At 45.6% G+C, this 21377-nt stretch overlaps 1 protein-coding gene across 2 annotated transcripts in view; it reads right to left on the bottom strand.

Moving 5' to 3' along the window:
• LOC142251245 (actin-binding protein WASF3-like) overlaps positions 1-19930 on the bottom strand; it is a 186894-nt gene extending 166964 nt beyond the window's left edge. For both annotated transcript variants that reach the window (XM_075323869.1, XM_075323870.1), the window contains exon 1: positions 19818-19930. The gene's annotated coding sequence lies outside the window, so the exon portion shown is untranslated. The remainder of the gene's footprint in view (positions 1-19817) is intronic.
• Between the last annotated feature and the right edge of the window lie 1447 nt (positions 19931-21377).

The following is a 21377-nucleotide window of genomic DNA, read 5'->3' as shown; positions in this document are numbered from 1 at the left end:
GCATACTGCTCTGCTGCATATATACATACATACAGACAGACACACACCTTGCTCTGCGGAGCCCACACACGCGGCTCCGGGGGCCACACACGCACGGGGGGACAGGGAGGGAGTGATGTCCCACATACTGATCAGGTCACGGTGCAGATGGGGCCCACACAGCGCTGGAGGGAAACGATGTGCTGGGGGTCGCTGGCTGGCACTGTGACTCCTTCATCTGTGGGACCGAGCAGGACGCCGGGCGGTAGCTCCGCCCACAGATGATGCTCAATGCAGGAGAACACAGTGAAAGCTGTGGTCTGCGGGCCTTAAAGGGCCGGCAGCCACAGTTTCCAGTGACAAGGACTGCGGTCCCCGGAACTCGGCCCGGGGGCAGCAGAACTGACGAGGCCGAGTGGGCCCCCCCAGCTCTCCAGGGCCCCGGCATTTGCCCGGGTATGCCGCGTGCTGACGCCGGCCCTGGTCATTCCACTGCCCAACATCTGAGCTGAGAACAGCAGTCCTCCACTTTATGATTTTCCTGAACCAACCTGCGAGTCATTGATTCAACAACAGCAACCTTATTGGGGTCATTATAAATAAGCCCAAGAGCAGAGAAAAATCTGTGAACTGAGGAAAAAACTGAAGAATCCTCTGGCAAAGAAAATGCCCAAGCCTGAGGATCTCCACAGATCAACAATAATATAATACTCACTTGTTGTGGCTAAGAAAGTTACACTTTCCAACGGAGCGCTAATGAGGAGCTCACTTGTTGAGCCTCTCTTCTGGATGAGGCAGGACAGAGACGAAAATTCAACTTACATGAAGAAGAAAAGACGGAAAACTTACTTCGGCCCCCGTCGAAGGAATCCGGTAAATTTACCTTAAGTTCAGAAGACAACCTAAACTAAAAACTCTGTAGCGGCAGATAATACATGTTGTTGTTGCCGATTGATGTCTGCCACCTCTAAGGACAATGGCAGTAACTGAGCAGCCAGGGTGTCCACATCATCCATTATGGCTTCTTAGCACACAAATATGTAGTGGGCTGGTGATAATGTTATGATTACATAGCAATTTCTATGGAAAAATAGGTAAAACGCTGAAAAATGCAAGTGACCCAGCTGATTCCTGTATAGCCTAGGATTTTTGACCTTGCAGTCCCTGCTTGAGCTGGAATAACCCTAACCACAAACTAAGTGGAGGCTACTCGGACCTAGGCTGCTTACCAGGCAATTAAGAGCTTCTTGTACCTCCTAAAAAGCCTGGGGATAGAGCAGTGTCCAATATACCTAAAATAGGGAAGGAGTGGTGAGAAAAAAAAAGAGCTCAAAGTCAGGTAAAACACTGCATGAAATACAAAGTGGAAAAATAAAGAACTTACTGCTAAGAGAACATGCCACCTACTTCCTAACAAGAAGCCAAAGATTGGTGAGAAAATAAACCTAGCTAGTCTCTCACTAACTGGAATTAACAAACAGCAGTATGGCTGGACTTACTAATAAGAATATCACCAGCAGAAAATATCAGCAGGGGGAAGGAATTTATAGCTGAACCCAAAAGATGAGTGGACAGACAAATAAGTAAATGAAAACAGCTGTTAACCTAAACGACTAAAGCAAAGATACCAGATAATAAACATCCATAGAAAAGGTGTATCTGCTGTGGCTCAGTGGACAGATAAACCAACCACAGAGCACAGGCTCAAGGGTTCAAACCCCGATGTATAACAAGCAAGTGCGGAAGCTGAGGCTATTAAGATACAAGAGACGTTTAAACAAAAGAAAACTAAGATGAAAGCAGAAATATCATGTAATGGATAGAGAAATAGGGGCAAAAGAAAAGGAATGTGAGCATACCACAGCCATGACAAGGTTGAAGGTCCTGGAACAAGCTATCAACAATAGTCAAAGAGACAGCATTCATTTAAGTAACATGGATGCTGAAGACACTCTTAGGCTATGAGCGCATGTAGCGTTTGTCCCTGCAGAAATTTCTGCAGCGATTTGAACAGCACACGTGCGCTTCAAATCGCTGCAGAAAGAGTCCGTAATGAAAAAAAAAAAAGCCGATTTCATGCGTTCTGAGTGCAGCCCCTCCCATAGACAGAGCGGAAGCTGCATGCAGAGCGCAGGAAACAAGTGACATGTCACTTCTTAGAACATGCGCTTCGAGCAGCAGCCGAAGCGCTGCGCTCTAATACGCCACGTGCACACGTCTCCTGCATAATCTTCATAGATTATGCTGGGGACGAAGGACGCATGCAGTTACGCTGCGGTGCAGATCGCAGCGTAACTGCATGAAAATACGCAACGTGCACACATAGCCTACTACACACAAGAGAGAGACTATGTACTAAGCCAAAGTAGTGAACAGCTAAATAGATAAAATTGTCCCTGACAGTATAGACATTTCTCCAAAGCACCAGGGCGCAGATCCTTCTACAGCTTCCAACATTCTAGTTTGGTACAGTGCACTGCCAACTACCTACCTTGAACCTCCTTCATGCACCAGAATGTACCATGCCCCTGCACCTCAGCAAACTCCATACATTGATGTCTATATTCAACCCAATATGCCGACAAGTCACCATACTTCTGACAACCACAAAGTTCCAGCTTCAGATTTGGCAAAGACAATGCACATCAAACCTTCTACTGGACTAATGCCTATGCCGCACCACACTTTCCCATGTTTCTAGGTCAAGACGCTACAGACCATAGGAATTTTACTACCCAGCTAGCAATTGTTCTTCCAAAAGAAGAGCAAACTGACATGTTTGACTTTGAAAGGTACATGGTTCGCCATGAACTTACTAAAACCAGTCTCACAAGATTCGGCAATCAACCAGAGTACTCTAGAGGCTGGAAATGTGCCTTTGGAGCCATAATTTGTGAGCTTGGCATCACTGCTGCTCAAGAGCTGGTACTGCTGATGAGGTGGTTAGGACCACAATCCACAGAGTGGGTCAAGAGACTCAGATCCATCCATATCAATGGCTGGTCCCATGACTGCATGAGAGAGACTAGAATCAAGCTTTTGTGTTACGAGGGGGACCCGGGGAAGTGTGCCAAGATGGGAAATGGACAGCTTCCGCCGGTCAAGGTCCACTGTGCGGTGTAAGGGACCGCTGCTATGGTCAGGAAAGAGTGAGCGGGTTGCTACTAGTGATCGTCTGGAATGTCACAGACGATCTATGTACACCGGTCCGCCCTAACCCGTGAGGGTTGTATGGCTCGGGGCTTCTCGATCGGTGTACCTGTTGCACGGGGACGCACAGAGGTGCCTACGCACGTGTGCCAGCAGGAGTCACAGGATATGGCACGAGGGTAGCACAGAGGTGCCCACGCACGTGTGCTTTCAATAACCAGGTGAGTCCGGTGGAGACTCGAGGAGCTCACCTGGGACAGGAACACGGCCTGTTGAAGGAGATACTGCCGGAGCAGCAAGGCAGGAACACGGCCTGCAAACCAGATGCTGCCTGAGCAGCAAGGGCAAAGCCCACAAAAGACAATAATGCCTGAGCAGTGGCGTGGCAGCACGCTGCCAGACATCCAAACATAGAAGGACAGTCGCACGCCGCCATGATGGCAGGGGGAGCTTTTAAGGAGGTGTAGCTCCACCCAAGGGCGGGCACGAGATGGACGTGACCCAATCAGGATTCGTGACGTCTTGGCCCGGCCAGTCAAGATTCAGCACACCACCAGCCTCGTTATCGGGCCGTGTGATATCAGTGAGCGAATCAGAAGACGTCACGTGGGGCACATACTCATCTTCCTGCCTCTGGGTCATAAAGGCGGGATCCTCGGTTTCACAATGTGCAGAGATAAGGGAAGTCTTGCTGCTTCCCTGAGCATCCATCCTTTGCACACTGTGCAACCTCACCGGCCCTCTGTGATGCTGAGCAGGAGGGCTCGTGGCAGACAAGGGATGGGAGACCACCTCATTCCTTGCAACAGGAGAGCCACGAGGTGTAACACTTTTGGCAGTTCTGAAGCCATAGAAAATGCACTGCTCAAGCGACTACAGGATTTTTCAAAAATATCCATTAAGGACAATTCAAAATCCCAAGAGGTCAGTGACCTCTTGTTAAGCTTGCCAAGTTATACAAACCTACCTGGCCTCAGCTACCTGTACACTTCTTGTGGGGTAAACCAAATAGTTTCAAAGCTTCCATATAATATTCATAAAAAGTGGGCAACACTTGGGTCAAGATACAAAAGAGAAAATCAAGTCTCCTTTCCTCCATTTTCCTACATCTGTGAGTCTATCAAAAATATTGCAGAGTATAAAACTGACCCAAGCTTTTCTTATAGCGAGTCCAGTGGCCCTGGTTCATCTCCTCCTAAACATGAGTCCACGTTCGAACAACATAAACTGCAGAAGTGTCATGAAAAAGACCAATATTCTTTCCACACTTACATCAGATCCAGACAAGAGTAACAAAGGTGAAAAGGTTGAAATCCCCAACTGTATGTGTCCTGTTCATAAAAAGCCACATCCCCTACAGAAGTGCATTGGCTTCAGACGTAGACTGCTTCAAGAACACAAGAGGCTCCTAATGAAGTTTGGGGTACATTACAGACATTGTGCTTCTACTGAATGCTAAAGAATGTAAAATTGCGATTAAGTGTTTGGATTTAGACAGTGAGGACAACACACAAGCATTCCATCCATCCCAACCTAACTCTGCAAAACTTAGGGGGGCTTTACACGTTGCGACATCGCTTCCGAAATATCGTAAGGGTCACGTCGTTAGTGACGCACATCCGGCGCCGGTAGCGACATCGCAACGTTTAAATCCTAGGTGTGGCGATAAAAGATGGCAAAAGCGTCGAAAATCGGTGATCTGTGTAGCGTCGTTCATTTTCATAATGTCGGGTCGACCGCAGGTACGATAATGTTTGTCGTTCCTGCAGCTCCACACATCGCTGTGTGTAAACCCGCAGGAGGGACAAACATCTCCTTACCTGCGTCCTGATGGAAATGCGGAAGGGAGAAGATGGGCGGGATGTTATTCCCCGCTCATCTCCGCCCCTCCGCTTCTATTGGCCGGCCGATTAGTGACGTCGCGGTGACGTCGCTGTGACGCCGAACACACCTCCCCCTTGAAGGAGGGATAGTTCGGCAGTCACAGCGACGTCGCCGAGCAGGTATGTGCGTGTGAAGCTGCCGTAGCGATAATGTTTGCTACTGCAGCAATCACCACATATCGCATGTGCGACGGGGGCGGGTGCTATCGCGCTGGACATCGCTAGCAATAGCTAGCGATGTTGCAACGTGTAAAGCCCGCCTTACGCCATCTCTTACAACAAGCCATGGTGGGAAGGATGCAGATCAAGAAGCAATGTCATACCACAATATCTTCTTCATACACAGAAGTCTGCGGAGAAGGTCTTTAGGACAAATCCTGTGCGAAGATATGTCTGGTGAATGTACTGTATATCCCAAAGGTCAACCAGAAAAAAACTAAGGGTGTATGTCATCCTGGAAAATCAGAGCAACCGATAACTTGCAACATCAGAACTCTTTGATCTATTTGCGTCTCCTTACATCTTAGGCACCTGCAACAGTGTACGTTCTAGCACACACGGTGAGTAATACGGAGCAAGTGGAATGCGATAAAAAATCACATTGCACTCGGACCAATATTACTCTATGGGCCCGCTCCCATGAGCGATTTTTTTTTTCCCTTTTTTTCTCAGCCCTAATCGGACCAAGAAAATAATCCCAGCATGCTGCGGGTGGAATGTGATCCTGTTTCACTCGCACCCATTCAAGTCTATGGGGGCGAGAGAAACATCGCATTGCACTTGCATTACAGTGGAGTGCAGTGCAATTCTCGCATCAGCTGGCAACGGAGGAGATAGGGAGATAAATCCCTCCCTCCCCTCCTTAGCGCCGGCCCTCCCCTCTGCAGCTGTGATCTGATCGCAGGATCGGACCACAGTCGCATGACACTTGGCTCCCACTGTGCTGCGAGCGTTAGCCGAGTGTCATGCGAGCAATCGCACTAATCCCCGTGTGGCCCCAGCCTTACAGAGATCTCCGGAAGATGAGCCAGTTGTCTTATAGTAATGTCTCTTGAGAACACTGTGAAGATAGCCTGACATACTCTCGTCAAGAGCACCAGGTACCATCCAGTAGAAAAGAGATCCCAATTCCAGAGGCTGTTCTTCAACATACCCATCTGAGAATTATAGCCAATAATATATCAGCCCTTGGCAGCAGCACAGATATGCTGATACTGCCTGGCAGAGATAGACTCCAGCTACTCAAGATATGTCAGCAAATCAACGAACCACATGATGCATCATTTGCCCAACACTTTGACCTAGGCTATATAATGCTTGGCTGTCGTTTCCAAGCTTCCTACATGAGGATCCTTGTTCTCTTGATGCTAGCAAAGCATATGAACTTGAGGAACCGGCGTCCGACAATGAGCTGAGACCAGATGTCTCTACATGCCGCACAACTGTGATGACAAGGTCAAAGCTAAAGTCACATTACTTTGGATGGCTTACAAATTCTGAAGTAAAAAAAAATTACCAAATACTCAACGTATGCATGTGACCTAAGTGGTGAAAAACTTTTTGGTTTATGTCACCATTTTCTGAAACTAGTAACATATTTACTTTTCCACTGATGGAGCTGTATAAGGGCTTGTTTAGTGTTTGCCAAACTGATTTTTTTTTATTGTAGTATTTATAATATCATGGTCACTTTTCAGTGCTTGCATTTATTTAGGTAGGTGTAGCAACCCCAAAAAAATTTGAATTTTGTGTGTTATTTTTTTTCTTTACAGAGTTTACGGTATTGTTTAATTTAATTTATTTTATATTTTGATAGATCCAAAGGCGAACACTGAGAGCAAAGGGCCCCTGTGCAAAAAAATGTTTATGGGTCCCTCCCTTTCTTAAATGGGTCTTCCATTTTAAGGTTTTTGTGCTTATCAACAGAACAACTATTACTGTACAAACTACTTACTGTACAAATTACATTATACACAGTTCAGTCAAACAGCTAAAAATATTTATCACAGGCAGATTCACACATACCAAATAAACACACACATACCATATACCCACATGTACAGGCACATACCATATACACAGGCACCCAACATATGAGATATACAGGCACATACAAGATATTCATGCATATATACACATACAAGATCTATAGGCATATACATAAACACATACAGACACATACACACATGTCATACAGGCACATACACACATATACTATATAGCACATACACATATACCAGATATACAGGAACATGCACACATATATACAGGCATATACACACACATATATATAAGCAGATACACATACCGTATACACAGGCACATACACACATATACTATATATACACACAGGTGCATATACCATATATACACATAGGCACATTCACAAATATACAAGCACATACACACATAACATACAGTAAGCCCTAGTGCATTTTTCAGAGCAAAAAAATAATATAAGACCCTGTCTTATTTTTGGGTAAACATGGTATTACTTTCTACATTGTCAGATAGCTAAAGTAAAAATGACATTAAGCCTTTAATGAATATGCTACTTAATAAGTGAACCGCTAGGCCTGCCCATTTTCTGCAGTCCTAAACTCTATGACTATATGTCTGAAAGTCCACAAACACTGTATACAAATAAGAAAATCCATTTACCAAAGCCAAGCAAAATACATGCAGGATAAGTTTAGGCCAGGCCTGCTTCCCTAGGCACATACGAATTTCCACACAAGGTATAAAACCTCTGATAGATGTAGCCTAGTTGAGAAGCAAATCGGAGCAAAGCACTCTAAACGTTATGGCCCAATGCAACACACTTCATCATCTGTAATTTTCAATTCACTGGCTATAGTTACAGCTCCAATCCTAAAACTTCTAATCCACAAAAAGAAGATGAATACAAAGATAGTTTTAAACAAAACAACTTTAAAATCTGAAGAAAATAATTTAGGAAAAGTAAATATTACTTAAATCAAAAATGAAAAGAAGACAGGTCACTGAAAGTTGCGCCTACGAACAAATTTCTTCCCACTCTTAAAACCTGCTAAATAAAGATGATTTGGTAATATCACACCATCTTCCGAGTATAATGAAAACAGAGAGCAAAAGAGAAGGGTGTTTGATACTGCGCCAAAGGATCACAGGAACAGATGTTTAGATTAATGTATCTTTATTTCATCCAGGTCTACGCGTTTCTGGAGCCACTGCCCCCTTCCTCAGGACCGTCAGGAAAGACAAAACATCAAATCTGTCCTGGTGGACACCAGCATGCAGATAAATAGACAAGATAACATCATGACACCACCCCTTCTTGAAAAAAAGGGGGCGGGAGGAAACAGTAAAAAAAATGTCCATGCTGATGTACTAAATGTATCTTTACAAATAAAATTAAATTAAAATTAAAAATACATTTAGTACATCAGCATGGACATTTTTTTTACTGTTTCCTCCCGCCCCCTTTTTTTCAAGAAGGGGTGGTGTCATGATGTTATCTTGTCTATTTATCTGCATGCTGGTGTCCACCAGGACAGATTTGATGTTTTGTCTTTCCTGACGGTCCTGAGGAAGGGGGCAGTGGCTCCAGAAACGCGTAGACCTGGATGAAATAAAGATGCATTAATCTAAACATCTGTTCCTGTGATCCTTTGGCGCAGTATCAAACACCCTTCTCTTTTGCTCTCTGTTTTCTGCCATTTGGGTGGCTGCAGCCTTGGATCAGATTCTACATGCGAATATAGTTGTTGTGACTCTCACAACGACATCTGGTGAGTAGTTTCACCCTCCTCCCACCCCTTATATACTGGGGTAAGACCCTATATGCGCTTTTCTCTCCACAGATTTCTTGTCCGAGTATAAAGAAGAAAGTGAAACCAGCTACACGTTGTTGTTGTTGTCACTAGGCCTGAAACACGTTTCTTCCACTGTTTGCAAAAATTCTTGGGTGTATGCCAAATGAGTTTGATCATCATGATCTAAAACCATATTATTAACCAGTTCCATCCACTTACTACATGTTTAATAATGGACAGACCAGTCAATGGAGCCAGGAAGGCCCTCACAAACAGAAACAGTTGATCTCCAGCATAGTTCATAGAGAATCTGGGAGCCCATTACAATGGACAAAGGGTTTGAAAAACATGCCACTGGGAATGAGAAAATGAATTAGCCACTGTGTTCTCAAGACCTAGTATATGATGAGCCCCAAAGTGATTGTGAGAGGACTGAGGAGCCAGCCACAATGCCTGGTGAGCCAGGTACAATGCCTCTTCCCGTGCCCCAGAGGGATGTCTGCGCAGCCTGGGAGGAGTGGAAAGAAAAGGTCTGAGAGCAAGGAGATTCTGGAGTGAGGGGGCAGCCTGTTTCCTGATCGGAGATGAATACTTGGAGTGCTGGAGACAGCCTGCAGACGGTTGCGCGAGCAGACCTGGAGTGTGAGAGAGAGCCTGCCAATTGCTATGCGAGCAGAGGTCACTCAGCTGTGTTTTAGTGTAAAAAACAACTACCAGAGAGAGACCTGCTGCGGAACCAAGCCTGAGGTGATCTGCACCTGAAACCTTCCTGTCAGATTGTGACTTCTACCCTGAGGTGATCTATCCCCGTGATCGCTGGTGACATAGCAAACTTCTGCGGAGCAAAGCCCTGAGGTGATCTGTCCCCGTGATTGCCAGTGCCATAGAGAACTGTTGTAGAGCCGGAAGCAAAGCGGATACCCCTCTGTACCAGAGACCTTCCTGGATAAATCCGTTGGAACTGTAAGTCCTGAGCTCAGGCGCTGCCTAAATCTTTTTGTTTTTGCGGACAAGTGTGCACACTTATGCAGTAGTGGTTTTGGCGCCAATACAAGTATATTACATAATACGCAGCAGTCACTGCTGCAGTACTGAACCTTATTGATTGCATAATCCTGCTAGTAGGTGTTTAAATCCGGGGTACTTTCCTGTTTGCTTATACGTGGGACAACTCCTTAATACACCCAGTGATTTATACCTCCTAGTTCCTTACTGGAGTTCCCAGTTAGGTAAATTGTTCCTGTTGGTTCCTGTCCTACTGGAATCAGTCCCTAGTCCAGCATGTGGATCCTGTTTATTCAGCAGGTGTTTGTATATTTATTGGTGTCTATATTTACTTCCAATACTAAATTTCACTTCCAGTTTTCCTTATCAGGTTATAAAGAGTTTGCAGTTAAACCCAGTCTGGTCTCATTCCTCATTCGTGACCCTCTGTATGCTGAAAGTAACCTCTCGGTCTCACATTGATTGTGGTTTTGGAGACAACGTAACACCAACCTGAGGAGTTTGACCAAGAAATGTTGAAACATCCTGAGATCATGTTCAATAGACTTAGTGATCCATACATAGGGCAAGAGAACATAAACACCATCTGTGGCTAAGGAATGGTGTATAGGAAAGGCACAGCCCAATGATATGACTGTACAAGCAAAGACCAACAGACCTATCAAATACGTTATCTGATACAACTGCAACTTCTGTGAAACCAAAAAAGTTCTAACATGCTGCGAAGTCTAACAGTCTTATCTATGGTTAAACTAAATACCATCTCCACAGAGTTGATTTAAATGCTACAAATACAGAATGATGCCAAGGGACTCCATTTTTTAAAGCAAAAAAGGGTAGACTAAACTGCTGAGCAATGAGCAAGTAAATGAAAGGAGATTACGACTAACTAACTAACAATAGTTAGACCCAACTGGTCCAACAACCAGGAAGGTCTATAAGTAATGTATAATTAACGAACTTTCAAGCTCAGAGAGAAGAACACACTCAAGAAGAGCTGAAACCATCAAAACAATAACAAGAGCCAATTGGCAAACAAATCTCATAGTAAAAATGAAACTCAAGATGGCACCCAAGCAAATGAAAACAGCCTGAATGAACTGGCAGTAGGAAGAAAGTTCACTCCAGATCTGAATTGTCCTGTGAAAACAAATGTAAAACACAGAAACCAAAACTTTACAGATTCACCTTTAAGATTGGATAGGTGATAAATCAAAACAAGTTCTTCTTTCCTTTTCTTGGAGTCACTCCCAGATAGGATGTCCTCAAGTTTGGGAATGGTAGCTCCAAAAAAGTTCTCGCCATGTGATTTAATTAAACCTCCTTTTTTACCTTGTCCCAGGTAACTTCAAGAAATTGAGACACTCATTTAAGATTAAAAGAAACACTATGAAAACAGCAGAAAACAAAAGGAATACAGAAACCAGAGGAAAAGTCCATCATAAGTAGTGTGATTTTACCCTTCATGGAATATAGGTATAGCTAGAGCAGCATCTCCAAGACATGCACTGGTGTCCTCTGCCAACTACCACCATGAGGGCATGGGAAGGAAGTAGGACACTGGGAGCATTGGAGGCCCAAGTATGACCCTCGGCAAAAAGAACATTTCTGCCTGAATTTACAGATTCCATAGGATCTGCAGTAGCCCCTATTAAAAATCTAGTATATACCTAAGTGATGCCGTGAACCCATCCCCATTGATGAACTAGTTCAGGTAGAAGAGAAGGCAGCTGGTAAAGAGGATCATTGAAACATCATATGTCACAACCACACTTGTATCTCCTTCATATCCCTAACAATATCTGGCTGTAGCGCCAGCCACCTCCTAAACTCTTCATCATATTGTAAGAAGGCAATACCACCTGAAAAGAGATAGAAACTGAACCCTGAAAGATCTAAAAAGTTTATCCAGGTAACAAAGAGTATATCTGCAAATTTTATCTTCAGGGAAGAAGTAGACGAACTCTAGTGCCACCTATTGAAGGTAGCAATGCTAAAAGTCAAAAGTGATCCTTTAATGAGCCTTATCATATGACTTAGGCGGGCTTTGCACACTACGACATCGCAGGTGCGATGTCGGTGGGGTCAAATTGAAAATGACGTACTTCCGGCATCGCATGCGACATCGTAGTGTGTAAAAGCTCGATGATACGATTAACGAGCGCAAAAGCGTCGTAATCGTATCATCGGTGCAGCGTCGGCGTAATCCTTAATTACGCTGACGCGACGGTCCGATGTTGTTCCTCGCTCCTGCGGCAGCACACATCGCTGTGTGTGAAGCCGCAGGAGCGAGGAACATCTCCTACCGGAGTCACTGCGGCTTCCGTAGAATATGCGGAAGGAAGGAGGTGGGCGGGATGTTTACATCCCACTCATCTCCGCCCCTCCGCTCCGATTGGCCACCTGCCGTGTGACGTCGCAGTGACGCCGCACGACCCGCCCCCTTAATAAGGAGGCGGGTCGCCGGCCAGAGCAGTTGCGACGGGGGCGGGGACTATCGCGCTCGGCATCGCAGCATCGGCTTGCGATGTCGTAGTGTGCAAAGTGCCCCTTAGGATTTATACCAGATCAGAATCACAATTTTGCAGATACGGTGTTTCGGGATGGTTGTCCCTCGTCACTTGGATGCAGTATGAGATCTGATGTGGCCATCCCGAAAGACTGTGTCTGGAAATGGAGATTCTGATCTGGCATAATTCCTAAGTCATATCACAAAGCTTTTTAAAGGGTCACTTGAATTTTAGGATTGCTACTTCCAAAAGGTTTTGGATAGAGTTTATCTACTTCCTCACTGAAGAGACAATTTGCATATTTCCCTGAGCAGCATTGCGAGGCATAAAGTCTCCTCACCACTGGCATGCTGGCATGGTGTGTCAGTCTCCGCAAGGAAATAGCTTCCACTTTAGACCAAGAATATATCTAGAAACTTTTGGCTAAAAAAAAATAGCATAAAAAAGCACACCTGCGATGATTTGGGAAGAATCTCTTTCTCAAGCGTCAAGTTTGAGAAAGGGATCTGCCCCGAAATATCGCAGGTGTCTCCACACATCAATTCCGGAGTACAATATCTGTATAATGCTCTCTGTCCATTCAGCTTCTGTGTTTCCTTGCACGGATCGTCATTCATTGAACTGTCTTGAGGATGTACATCTAGCAAGTATTCAAGATTTGTGATTACTTGTTCCGTTGATTGTCACTATTGTTTATACTATGTCTATTTTGATGTAAGAAAAGAATAATAGCAATTTTTGAAAAGTAAATTAACTGCTCTTTGTGACTTTTATGTGTTTTTTGTATTTTTATTATTGTACAATATGATGGTATGGGAATACTGATTCACCATTATTTAACACTCACTTGTTATTGGTCACTAAATATACTTTGTATTGAATCTTTTGGCTCAACACACAACATAGAATAGTAAATGCTGGTATCCAATACTGATTGCTTTCACTACCTTTCTACACCTTCAAAACTGTACTCCCTGATGAATGTAACAGAATCCACTGACAACAGGGGCTATATATCTATATAATCATTCTTAAAGGGAACCTGTCGGGTCCCCTATGCACCCAGAACCACAAGCAGTTCTGAGTGTTTATTGCTAATTCCTGCCTAACTGTCCCTATATACACTAGCATAGATAAAAAGATCTTTAGAAAAAGTATTTCTAAAGATCCTTTATGATATGCTAATAAGGCCAGCGACTAGACGCAAAGGTGTTAGTTCCTGCGCTCATTCCGCCCTCTTAGCATCTTAGCACGCCCACAGGGGCGTCATCAGTGCGTAGATGCTTATCGTCATCAGCGGTACCTGTGTCCTTTGTAACTTCTTTAAAATGCTGGGTTTAGGCTAAGTTCGCAGGATCAAAATGCTCGACACTTCCGGTGTGCACTAGACCTCTCTGAAGCTGGGACACCTACACCAGTCTTCATAGTGTGCATGACCGGAAGTGCTGGGACTTCTGATCATGCACACTGCCCGACGTCTGATGCAGTGACAATGGACACAGGTACGTGCGTCACCACCGATGACCCTGAGCAATGGCATTGAATAGCATGTAGCACGCCCCTGTGGGTGTGGTAACATGCTAAGAGGGTTTAATGAGTGCAAGAACTAACGCCCTTGTGACTAGTCCCTGCGCTCATTAGCATATCAGAAAGGATCTTTAGAAATACTTTTTCTAAAGATCCCTTTATCTATGCTAGTGTATACAGGGACAGTTAGGCAGGGATTAGCAATATGCACAGAGAACTGCTCGTGGTTCTGTGTGCATATTGCACCTGACAGGTTCCCTTTAAGGATTTTTTCTTTGATAATTTACTTCCCTCTTATATTTTTTATGTAGACTTATTTTCAGAAGTCTCAGTGCTGGTAGTTATAATGAATAAAATTAAGCCTGTAATTTGCAAATTATATCCCTCGCACCAAGATACTTAAAGCATAACCATCATTTTTATTTCCTAAATCAATAGTACACATAAAAATAAGAAACTTTGTAATATATCTTATCAGAAATCTGCTTCTTTCTCTGCCAGAATTGATCAGTCATTATCAAAATTCTCAATTCTGAAGTAAAATCTGTGTTCATTGAATATTGGTTATTTCCATTTAAACTATTGAGTTATGAAATAAAAATTAAAAGGACGGTTACACTTTAATAAACTTAACATCGGATTTCAAGCCCAGACCCCATTATAATTCTTATGTGGGTATTAAAGTCACTAATTCACTAGAATCTCTCTACAAATGGAATAACCCACTTTCACATAATAGAGTCTGACCTACAAAGAAAAGACCAACCAATATTTCCCTGGTTCAAATGAATCCAATGAATTAAAATGACAATACTGCCGAGGATCCTTTATTTATTGATAAGCCTTCCTGCCATCATATCCCAACTGAAAGGGAACCTGTCAGGTGCAAAATGCACCCAGAATCATGAGCAGTTCTGGGTGTATATTGCTAATAGTACCTAACTGTCCCTGTATACACTAGCATAGATAAAGAGATCTTTATGAAAAAGTATTTCTAAAGATCATATATTATATGCTAATGAGCGCGGGGACTAGTCCCGAGGGCGTTAGTTCCCTTAGCTAGTCGGCCCACATAGCATGGTAGCACGCCCCTGTGGGCGTACTAACATGCTAATGAATGCGCAGCGACGCCGCACATACTGTACAGTACCACACTCTTTATGGCGGCCGGCGAAGTATGCATGCAGTGTGCATGATCTGGAGTACCCGGGACTTCCGATCATGCGCACTAAACTGATGCTGGGTGTAAGCTTCCCGACTTCAGTGAGGTACAGTGCGCATAACCGGAAGTATAGAGGACTCCAGATCATGTGCAGTGCGACTGCGCATCTATCCTTTGCCGGACGCCATGAAGAGTGTGGTATGTGCGTGTCGCTGCACGTTCATTAGCATGTTAGTACGCCCACAGGGCGTGCTACCATGCTATGTAAGCTGACTAGCCAAGGGAACAAACGCCCTCGGGACTAGTCCCCACACTCATTAGCATGTGTGACGCCCCTGGACTATAAGGTCGTCACAGGGTACTGCACAAGCTGCCCTTCCATGCGGTATTCTACCTCCCTCTGGTTCTGGGTTCCTATCTTAATGGTGTTGCCTCCAACAGCAAATCAAATCCTAGATACACCTGCACCACACCCACCAGGCACACCAGTAGACGGTTTGAGTGGAATAGAGTCGCCCACCTGGGGGTCAGGGAGGGGAGGTGAGGAGTGTAGTCAGTAGAGAGTTGAGAGGAGAGTGAGAAAGAGGAAGACGGGAGCGGTGGCTCCTGGAGAAGCTATCTAGGTTGCAGACAGTGGTCTGGGGCTAGAGGAGTCGGACCCCCGGTCGCAGGGATTGTGGCAAGGTGCCTGGACCTGTCGAGGAGGACAGCCGGCAGCCTAGCACTATCATCGGTCTGGGACTGAAGGCACGACGGGGTACACGGATCCTAGGCCGGGGAGTAGCTTCAGGCAACCCGACAATTCACCTGAGGAGAACGGAGCCTTTATGATCTTTTCCCACCCGCTCCAGAATCGCAGCATTAGCGCAACGAGTGGGATAGGACTTTCCAATCCAAAACAGTCCAGAAAATCCCAAGCGTGAGCCCTGAGAGCAAGCTCCCACACTTAGCCATAGTGCGGAGCGGGGCCCGGCAAGTTCCATACTACTGGGCCACCACGTTGAAGTTCAACTTAGTGCCAGGAGGCAGGTCACGGATCACCAGGCAACACTATAGGGGACGGGACCGGACGAGCTCCCCTCAGCGGCAGCGGTACCCAGAGAATTGGTTTACCCAGTTGTCAGCGTCTGCTTATAAACTGAGTGAGTACGAGAGTGACCCCTGCATCCCACGGTACCCCACACCGAGACCCGGGGCATCCCCCCCTACCTGTGGAGGGCTACAACACCTTGCTGCCCCACTTCATCACCACGGGTACTCCCAACGGCAGCGGCGGTACTCCCAAATTACCGTACACCACGGGTGGTGTCACAAACTATACATTAACTCCCCTGTAAATATCCCCCCTTTCATTTGAGTTGCCGCACGACCCGGGTCCGAGACCCTCGAGCCACAGCGAACCCGGGTCTGAGCAGCTCGGCTGCTTTCACGGGGGCGGCACGCATGTAATATGCGATCTTTAGAAATACTTTTTCTAAAGATCTCTTTATCTATACTAGTGTATACAGGGACGGTTAGGCAGGAATAACTAATATACACCCAGAACTGCTTGTGGTTATTGGTGCATATTGCACTTAACAGGTTCCCTTTAATCTGATATGAAAATTCTTAATACCTACAGTAGCTTCATATGAAAAAAAAGTGATATTTTTTCAACAAAAGAAAAAGTATCCTAAGTTTCAGAAATTCTACCAATGTGGGCCAAAGGGACTGCACCATTCTGGGTAGAAGTAGAATTTGACCTCACCACGCCATTGCCATTACATTTGACCTCTTTGTTCTGGGATAACAATACTGCCCAATAGTCCAGCAGCTCTCTCTCGTCTGGTGTAGATTAAATATGAACCTAACATCTTAGATCAGGAGTCCCCAACCTGTAGCTCGGTAGTCACATGTGGCTCGGGCTGTCTGCCACCTAAGTGCATTAACACCACATCTAGCAAATAACTATGAAATACAGGTCTTCAGATGGCTTTGTGAGTAGCCCTGCACAAAAGAGCAGATCTGAATGGGGAAAAGGTAGGAATCCCTGGATCTCGGTATACTGCTTCATTGTCATTTCGGTGGAAAAGCTTTGGCTGTCATTATAGCAGTAAATAGGGGCTTTGGTTGTCACTACTGTGAGGGTGGCAGGAGCTGGATGTAGCTGTTGACACCTCCCAGAGCTGAATGTGGCTCTCAAGGTCAGAAAGGTTGGGCACCTCTGTCCTAGACTCTACACTTATAATTCCCAACTAACATTCACCGAAGCATTCAGCTGTCTAGTGCTCTCTGGTGAAAACTTAGTAATATTGTGATTCCAAGCGCCCAGGTGTAATGAGATGCTTGACCACTCAGAGTCACCAGATACCCTAGTGGAGGAGATCTGCAGGGAAGTCGAACAAGCCAGGGATCAGGAGCCGGCAGATCACGTCAGTAACAGAGGGAGAGAGAGATGCCAAAGTAAGTGTGCGAGGCAAGAGTCAGTAAACCAGGAAGTCACGTAAAGTACCAGGAAGAGAACGCAGCCGGGGTCAGAATACAAGCCGAAATCGGTAGCCAAGAGGACAAGTCAGGTACATGAGAGAGTGGTAGCCAGGGGTGAGGAACAAGCCAAAGGTCGGGGAGGCAGGGAGTCAAGACGGAGTAGGGGAGGAGACGGGACGGAGTACAAGGAACTAGGAAGTGGAACTAGGTCAGGTCAGTCACTAACGGGAACCAGAGACGTGTACTGCTAAACAGGAACTATCACTGGCAGTGTTCCGGGTGGACTGGCTCCGGCATAAAGCAAAGCCATACCCTGGAATGAGGCATCAAAGAAAAGACCCCTCCAATACCAAACAGAACATAGACCAGGAACAAGGAATTCACTGGAGGAAAATATGAGGCCCAGTACAAGGTTCTGAAGGAGAGCAGAGCACCACTCATCAGAATCATGGTAACTATAACCTGTTTACACAATTGTATCAATATTGCAAGCAGTATCACACAATTTTCTGAGAAGTTCAACCTTCCATCATAACTATGGATGGGAATGCAACAAATTCTGGACTTTGCAAATTCTCTTACCAAAGCTGTCCTCATCCCAACCACTAAAATGTTTGTCCAAATTTTCTGGAGATCTTTTTTTCTATTTGCCACCATAAATCAATCTCCCGCTAAGACAGAAGTACTTTACATGTGATGGGAACATGTCTTTCCCTACCAAGAAGGCATCACTGCCATCATTATTAAAAACCTCAATAACAATATTACATAGGATGTATGACAGCACACTGGCCTTGCCCTGGGGTCCTGGGTTCAAATCCCACCAAGGACATCTGCAGGAGTTTGTGTGTTCTCCCTGTGTTTGTATGGGTTTCCTCCGGGTTCAACGGTTTCCTCCCACACTCCAAAGACATAGCAATAGGGAGTGTAGATTGTGATCCCAATAGGGACAGTGATGACGTCTGTACAGCACTGCGGAATATGATGGTGCTATATATCGAAATGTAATAAAGAAATCCTTAACTAGTCCTTACATCAATATCCTCCTAATACCTTTCCCAGCTATTTCAGGGGTTTGCTGATCCGGGCTCCTCAGCAGAATTGAGCTAAGGTGAAATCATTTGGGAAACAGGTGACAAATCATATTATAAGAGTTTTCGATCAAAACCCTTAACCGTCTGAATTTTCCCATCAATAACATAAATTATCGCAATTGATCTGCATGGCCGCTCTCTGCAATCCTCTGAATACAAGCAGTGGTCGTGAGTCTCCACCATGATGCTCTATCTATGAGAACTATATGCTATGGACTGATTCTATGGAACTGTAACATACTGGTGGTATACTTAAGACCCCATGCTTTATATATAAATTCCCGTGTCCCATACCTGCTTTGTACTAAGGTGTAAGTAAAGTCACCTTGCACCGTCTTTCACCTATGGCTGTAACGTGTCCTGGTATTCCATGGTGCATTCTTGATCTTGGTTACCTATGCTTGATCCTCTACTTTATAATCTGCTAAATGTTCATGCTTTGTAACTTAAAATGTGTTTGTAAGTAATATGTTAGGGGAGAGGACACCACTAGTGAACCCTGAGGTTAACCATAATAGGCTACCTGGGGGTCCCTAGGACCACCCTGCACCCTCAGCCCTGGATCAGCAGACTTCTTAGTGACTGGTCTGGGAGGGAAGGAGGAGGAGGAGGACAGGGAACATGCAGCTTCCCAGCTTGGAGGATGGGAGCAGAGGATGGGCATGGACCCCTGTGCTGAGCTCTGCAGTATCAGAGCTGGGATCACTGGCAGATTAGGAGGGTGCCAGGGCTGGGGGAGGGGGAGAGATGCCTGGGGAGGACGGGTCGTAGGGCAGATCGTTTTTGAGATGGGTCCGGTCATGTCCCCTCTGCATTAACCCTTGCCTGACAGCATGGAGCTTGTGATACAGCCTGGGTCATGGAGGCACTCAGCTCATACACATTAACCCATGCAATCCCTGGATCTATCACTAACCATTGGATCTGCTGTATAATAGATGAACCCCTAGTCTAGGTCTCACAACTATACTCCTGTGGCTGACAATAAGGCACTGACATAATCCTCATGTAACCAGGTAATGCCACCCAGTGTGGGCAGAGTGCAGTGATCAGGGTGTAAACATGGTGCCCACCCCTCCTGGTGCATTTCCCCAGCATCAGCACCATCTTCACCCCGGTGATGGGATGCTATGTGCCTCCTCCTACAGGTGCAGCCTGCCATGGTCCTGCACTGAGCACTGGCGTCACACAGCTGAGCGATGGGCAGTAATCAGGGCAGAGGGGCAGCGTCGGGCACGTCCTCCTACCTGCTGGAGCCATAGCTGTGCAGGCAGCTCCTGCCCGGGCTGGAGAGGAGACGCGGCTGCTCCCTCCGTCTGCAGTGCTGGCGGCGCATGCGGAGCGCACAGGCTGTGCTGACAGGCAGGCAGTGCTGACAGGCAGGCTGAGAGGAGGAGGAGGAGGAGAGGGAGGAGGGGAACATCTGTCCCGGGACTTAACCCTGCCACTGCCACAGCGCTCACACGAGAGATGGGGCTACTATCTCCCTGAACACATAGAGGCTGGCAGGATGGCGCCACCACATGCAGGAGTCACTGACAGCTGGGTAGCACCATGTGAAACGGGATCTTGTTTCCATGACAACTGCTATACACTGTGTGTAATCATGGCTTCTCCCACTCTGCCCCAGCCAGCTGCATGACTGTGTCCTCTGCTCAGTATATAGCCTTCTCATTTCCCTCCATATATCATCAGCCATGATTTTGGGGTGCAACTATGACATTTTTATTTTTTTCATTTATGTTATATTGTTGGGCTGTGTTACAGAACCACCATAGCCTGGCACTGCGCCCTCACCATAAGTGTATCAGAATGGCGCTGTGCTACATAGCGCACTGCGCACACTGTCAGGACACCATGAGCTACATCGATCAGTTACATTTCATATAGAGTTGTCAGAAAAGAAAGAGCATGAATGCAATGACTTTCCATACTGGAGGGTCATGTGCCTGTGTGCCCTGCCATTCAGGCTCCATATACATGTGTGAGCCACATTACACAAGATCACACACAACCAGACAACACACAAGGTAGGGGATCATAATATCTACAAACCAAATACCACAAATTCTAAAAAAGACATAAAAAAAATACCACTGAGGCTATGATCAATCATACACTTCACTGTAGAATATTAGGGTAGTGCCATGTACAGGCAATATGGTGGCTCAGTGGTTAGCACTGTTTCTTTGTAGCGCTGGGGTCCTGGATTCAAATCCCACAAGGACAATATCTCCAAGGAGTTTGTATGTTCTCCACGTGTTTTTTTTTTGCATGGGAACAGGGATGATAATTAGGGATTAGCAGTCCCGTGGATGGATACGTTCAGCAAAACCTTAGGTACTTGACATCGAACCCCATAGAAGTTAATGGGACCCAAACTTTTCTCCTGTAAAATAATCATAGTTAGTGCTAGGGGGCTGCAAAAGGAAGCCAAATGGGAGTAAGAGCAGGACTACTGCACTGTAAACAAACGTGGATAGGGCATAAATGAATGTAAAAAAACCAATGTGAGTTCCCCCTATTTTGATAACCAACCAAGGTAAAGCAGACAGCTGGGGGCTGGGAAGGGCCATGGTTTTTTGGTCCTTTCCAGCCTAAAATCCCAGAGCACAGCCACCCTAGAAGTAGCGAATCCATTAAATGCTCTAGTTCTGGCACTTCGCTCAGACTCTTTCCAATTGCTCTGGTGTGGTGCTAATCAGGGTAATGGTTTATGGGGTTGATGTCAGCTATGGAATGTCAGCTGGCATCAAGCCCAGGGGTTAGTAATGAAGAGACGTCTATCAGACACCCCCATTACTAAG

The sequence above is a fragment of the Anomaloglossus baeobatrachus genome, chromosome 9 (assembly GCF_048569485.1).
Source record: "Anomaloglossus baeobatrachus isolate aAnoBae1 chromosome 9, aAnoBae1.hap1, whole genome shotgun sequence".
NCBI classification, from domain to species: Eukaryota; Metazoa; Chordata; class Amphibia; order Anura; family Aromobatidae; genus Anomaloglossus; species Anomaloglossus baeobatrachus.
This window is presented reverse-complemented; position numbering and strand designations above follow the sequence as displayed.